The following is a 6,162-nucleotide window of genomic DNA, read 5'->3' on the forward strand; positions in this document are numbered from 1 at the left end:
TAGATACTCCTTCTCTAATTTTGGCTCTCCCTCCAGCATAAGCCTGGAGCTGGGGACAAGAGCTGAGCTGAAAACCTCTGGCCTCACCCTTCTTCTACAAACTACCTTAAGAAAAATGGGTTATCCAGGGATAGGAAAGTCAGACTGCATCTGCCAGTGCTGTGGTCATTTGTACAGGACTGGAGGGAAGGAGTGGCTGTCACACAGGTCTCATACACGGGATTTTCTTAGAATCACAGGGCAAGTTCCATTGTTTCAGCTTTCCTTGTGAAAAGGATTTAAAAGTAAACAAGAAGCCAGGCACGGTCGCTCACACCTGCAATCCCAGCACTTTGGGAGGCCAAGGCGGGCGGATCACCTGAGGTCAGGAGTTCGAGACTAGCCTGGCCAACAATGGTGAAACCCCATCTCTACTAAAAATACAAACATTAGCCAAGCGTAGTTGTGCACGCCTGTACTATCAGCTACTCGGGAGGCGGAGACAGGAGAATCACTTGAACCCAGAAGGAGGAGGTTGCAGTGAGCTGAGATTATGCCATTGCCCTCCATCCTGGGCAACAAGAGTGAAACTCCAGTTCAAAAAAAAAAAAAATACAGTAAACAAAAGAGAAGCCTCAGATCCTTCCTTCATTCTAGCAGATTTTGAAAGAACAGGGTAATGGGCACAGAGAAGACATATATATATAAATTAACATATACTATAATATTATTGCATGTATAATGATATATTCTATATGATAAAGGATTCGTTAGAAAAAATGGGGCATAGGACAAATTATGTTAAGAAAATGACTTGTAAGTTGTAACAAAAAAACAAATAGGTTCATATATTATTTTCCAAGATAAATTTCCAATAGGTTCAAGAATTCAATCTAGAATTTGCTATAGAAGTGACCATTTTCTGGTGGGTGAGGGCATGCTAAACACAAAATAATAAAATTAACCACAATTGGAACAAAATGATAGATTGGATGTCGTGAGAATTTTAAACATCTTTTAAAAAAACATTTGCTACTCAGGTCACAAAAAATCGCTAATTATGTAGAGAAATCTCAAAAAAATGTATTACACCTTAATATCTAAAAGAAACACACACACATGTGCACACACAGATTAAACATAAACAGACAGTCATCAGAGGAGAAATTATAAAGGGTAATAAAAATATGGGGAAATCTGTACCATGGCTATCCCCTCCTCATGGAACATTATCCTCTTCTCTCTCCATTTAACTTATGTTCAACTGCAATAACTTTATGAAAGTTATCTTCTGTGTGAGATACCTCACTTTTCCATCTGGGCCGCCACAGCTTCATATAAACTATTATTACTTTGTTATATTCATTTTTTAGTAAAGATTTATTGAGAATGTACTCGCTGATGCTTTTTTAGGCACAGAGATTCAACAGGAAATCAGAGATATGTCGATACCAGCTTCATGGAGCATGCTTTTTATTACAACGAATGCATGTGTGTCTGTCTAGCCTGTGAATCCTTTGAGGACCTGAATCACATCTCTTTCATCTTTGTCTTCATATCCCTAATGCCTAAAATGCTATCTGAGACAGAACTAATAGTCAATTTCTGATGAATCCATTCACAGCTAGATCACTGCCCTGTAAGTATGTTTCTAAGCAGAAATATAAAGTGAGATTTACACAGATTTTGTTGCAACTTATTAATAACAGTAAAATAATGGTATCAAACTAAATTTACATGGTAGTTTCTAAAGACAGTTTACCAGTGAACCATGCCTCACTGTATTTACAGCCTTGGATGATCATCTCCCAAGTGAATTTTGACCAGTCCTGTGTAACCAATAGAGTGAAGCTGAAGTGGTTGTTGTGACGTCCAAGATTAAGTCATAAGGAAAACTGGAGTATCCACCTCAGTTTGTGTTTTAGAATGTGGATTCTGGTAGAATCCAGCTGTCATATACAACATCTGACTATCTTGAAAATGCCAAGAAGTGAGGAAGCCCAAGCAGTCACATGAAAGGCTGAATGGAGAGGGAGTGATGCCTGTCTGGCCCTCAGCTATTCAAGCCATTCCCACTGAGGCATCAGACATGAGAGTGAACATCCAGCCCAGTTCAACCTTCTGATGATGCCACCATCTGAGCAACTGCATGAGAGATCTCAGGTAAGAACCCACCCAGCTGAATGCAGTCACCCACAAAATTAACAGATATATATTTTTACTTTGAAGCTACATTTTATTATGCACATTTTATTAAGTAATAAATAATCAGAAAATATTCACCCACCAGATAGCATAGCCTGCAGCCTCTTAAATAATAGTTATAATAAGTTTTTAAATGTCTAGAAAATCCTTATGGTATACTATTAAGCAAAGTAAGCAGAATTGCATATTCAATGTAATCCCAACTATGTAAAGAAAAAAAAAGAATAGAAAAAACTGGAAGGAAATTTACCATTGTGTTAACAGTAATTGTCTCAGGGTAGTGATATTATGATTTTTGTTCTACTTCCTTTTATATTTTAGCATGAATTTCATTAATAAGCATAGAATTAAAAAAGCAAAGAACAGCTTTGTACCCAATACAGAATCAATGACCCAAAGAAATAGCCCTGGCTTTACGTGTTTCTGTCCTGAATGACAAAGAAACACATGCTCTCTTTCGAAAAGTAGTCATGGAAGAGATGGTTACAGCCTTCCCTTTACACATTTTATGGGCAGCACACTGTGCTGATACAGAAGTTCAATTTTTTAAGGACATGTTCAATTTATTCTTTTTCGCTTGAAAATTAGTCAAATCTGATGTCTAGATTAATCAGAAAGGAATTTGGCTCAAGTTTAACTTCTGAGTCTTTCCTTGAAACATTTCCATCTTCCTTTCCTAGGAATTTTTTTTATTTAACTGTGATATAATTATTCATGTACCATGAAATTCATGCTTTAAAGTTTGTGATCTAGTGAATTTAGGATATTCACAAAGTTGTAGAACCAGGCACCACTATCTAACTCCAGAACACTTAGATCACTCTGACAAGAAACTCCTGCCCACCAACAGTCAGTCCCATTATCTCCCTCCCGGCCCTGGAAACCACTACTCTAACTTCTTTATATATAGGCTTGCCTATTCTGATTGTTGCATATAAATGGAATTATTATACAGATGCAACTTTTGTGCCTGGCTTCTTTCACTTAGCATAGTGTTTTCAAGGTTCATCCATGTGGGAGCATGTGTAAGTACTTCATTCCATTTAATGGCTGAATCATACCCCATCTTATGCCACTTTTTAAATACATTTATCAACAGATAGACATTCAAGTTGTTTTTCCATTTCGGCTGTGAGCATTCACATATTGTGAACATAATGCAGCTGTGAACATTCATGTATAAGATTTTGTGTCGTCATTTGTTTTTAATTGTCTTATGTATATACCTAGAGTGGAATTGCTGGGTGATTTGGTAGCTGTATACTTCACTTTTTAAGGAATTGCCAGAATGTTCTCCAAGTTGCAGCATTTCATATTTCTACCAGCAATGAATGAGGGCTCTAATTTTCCACATCCTCATCAATACTAGTTACTGTTTGTCTTTTGTATTCTAGCCATCCCAAGGGGTGTGAGGGGATATCTCATTGTGGTTTAGATTTGAATTTCCTTAATGATGAATGAAGTTGAGCAGCTTTTCATGTCCCTATTGGCCATGAATTTTTTCTTTAGAAAAATGTGTATTCAAATCCTTAGCCCATTTAAAAATCTGGTTATTTGTCTTTTTATTATTGAGTTGTAAGAATTTTTTATATATTCTGTGTACTTGACCCTTATCAGGTGTATGATTTGCAAATATTTTCTCTCATTTTTGTTGCGGGAAGTCAGGGACCCCCTACGGAGGGACCGGCTGAAGCCATGGCAGAAGAACATAAATTGTGAAGATTTCATGGACATTTATTAGTTCCCCAAATTAATACTTTTATAATTTCTTACGCCTGTCTTTACTGCAATCTCTGAACATAAATTGTGAAGATTTCATGAACACTTATCACTTCCCCAATCAATACCCTTGTGATTTCCTATGCCTGTCTTTAATCTCTTAATTCCATCATCTTCATAAGCTGAGGATGAATGTCACCTCAGGACCCCGGGATGATTGCGTTAACTGCAAAAATTGTTTAAACAATATGAAGTCTGGGCACCTTGAAGAAAGAACAGGATAACAGCAATGTTCAGGGAACAAGGGAGATAACCTTAAAGTCTGGTTCCCTGTGGGCCGGGTGGAACAGAGTCATATTTCTCTTCTTTCAAAAGCAAATAGGAGAAATATCGCTGAATTCTTTTTCTCAACAAGCAACATCCCTGAGAAGGAGAATGCACCCCTAAGGGGAGGCCTCTGAAATGGCCATTTTGGGGACATCTGTCTTTTATGGTTGTAGATAAGGGATAAAATAAGCCCCGGTCTCCCGTAGCGCTCCCAGGCTTATTAGGACAAGGAAATTCCCACCTAATAAATTTTGGTCAGACCGGTTGTCTGCTCTCAAACCCTGTCTCCTGATAAGATGTTATCAAAGACAATGTGTGCCCAAAACTTCATTAGCAATTTTAATTTCGCCCAGGCCTGTGATCTCGCCCTGCCTCCATTTGCCTTGTGATATTTTATTACCTTGTGAAGCATGTGATCTCTGTGACCCACACCCTATTCATACACTCCCTCCCCTTTTGAAAATCACTAATAAAAGCTTGCTGGTTTTGTGACTTGGGGGGCATCACGGAACCTGCCGACATGTGATGTCTCCCCTGGACACCCAGCTTTAAAATTTCTCTCTTTTGTACTCTTTCCCTTTATTTCTCAGACCGGCTGACACTTAGGGAACATAGAAAAGAACCTATGTGAATTATCGGGAGTGAATTTCCCCCAATATATTTTGTGAGTTTTCTTTTTACCTTCTTGATAGTATCTTTTGAAGCACAAAGTTTTTAAATTTTGATTAAGTCCAATATATCTACTTTTTTATTGTTGCTTGTACCTTTGGGGTCATATCTAAGTAAGCATTGCCTAATCCAAGGTCACTAAGATTCACACATTTATGTTTTCTCCTAAAAGTTTTGTAGTTTTATCTCCTATACTTAGGTCTTCAGTTAATTTTTGCATGAAGTAGAAGCCCAATGTAATTATCTTGTATGTTATATCTAGTTGTTGTAGCACCATCTGTTGAAAAGACAGTTTTTGTCTCTGTCGAATTACACTGACATCTTTGTTGAAAAATCAATTGTATGGATTCATTTCTGGAATCTCAAGTTTATTCCACTGATCTATATGTCTATCCTCATGCCAATACCAAACAGTCTTGATTACTTTGTAGTATGTTTTTAAACTGGGAGGTGTGAGATTTCTAACTTTGTTCTTTCTTTTTAAAATTGTTTTTGCTGGGATCACACCTGTAATCCCAGGACTTTGGAAGGCTAAAGGGGTGGATCACCTGAAGTCAGGAGTTTGAGACCAGCCTGGCCAACATGGTGAAACCCCATCTCTACTAAAAATACAAAAATTAGCCGGGCATGGTGGTGCGCACCTGTAATTCCAGCTACTCAGGAGGCTGAGGCAGGAGAATCGCTTGAATCCAGGAGGCAGAGGTTGTAGTCAGCCAAGATCGCGCCACTGTACTCCAGCCTGGGCAACAGAATGATACTCCTTCTCAAAATAAAACAAACAACAACAACAAAAATGTTTTGGCAACTGTGGGTTCCTTGCATTTCCACATAAAGTTTAGGATCAGTTTGCCAATTTCTAGAAAAAAAAGAGGCACCTATGATTTTGATAGGTATTGTGTTAAATCTGCAAATCAATTTGCAGAGTTTTGCCATCTTAACAATATTAAGCCTTCCAGTCCACAAACACGAGGTGTCCTTCCATCATTTAGGTCTTCTTCAATGTCTTTCAATGATGTTTTACAGTGTTCAGGGCACAAATCTTGCACTTTTTTGTTAGATTTACCCATAAGTGTATCATTCCTTTTTATGTTACTGTACATGAAATTGTTTTCTTAATTCCAATTTTAGATTGTTCATGCATAATACATAAAAGTATAATTGACTTTTATGTGTTGGTTTAGTATCCTACATCTTTGCTGAATTCATTTATTGGCTCTAATAGCCTTTGTGTCTGTGTGTGTGTGTGTGTGTGTGTGTGTGTGT

General features: G+C 37.7%; 1 long non-coding RNA gene across 1 annotated transcript; it reads left to right on the forward strand.

The window, feature by feature from the left end:
- The first annotated feature begins 364 nt into the window (after window positions 1-364).
- Window positions 365-5,665, forward strand: LOC134810534 (uncharacterized). Its single transcript, XR_010158848.1, has 3 exons — window positions 365-1,618; window positions 1,771-2,142; window positions 5,419-5,665. It is a non-coding gene; the product is annotated as an uncharacterized LOC134810534 (long non-coding RNA).
- Window positions 5,666-6,162: the final 497 nt, after the last annotated feature.

Source organism: Pan troglodytes, chromosome 6, assembly GCF_028858775.2.
Source record: "Pan troglodytes isolate AG18354 chromosome 6, NHGRI_mPanTro3-v2.0_pri, whole genome shotgun sequence".
NCBI lineage: Eukaryota > Metazoa > Chordata > Mammalia > Primates > Hominidae > Pan > Pan troglodytes.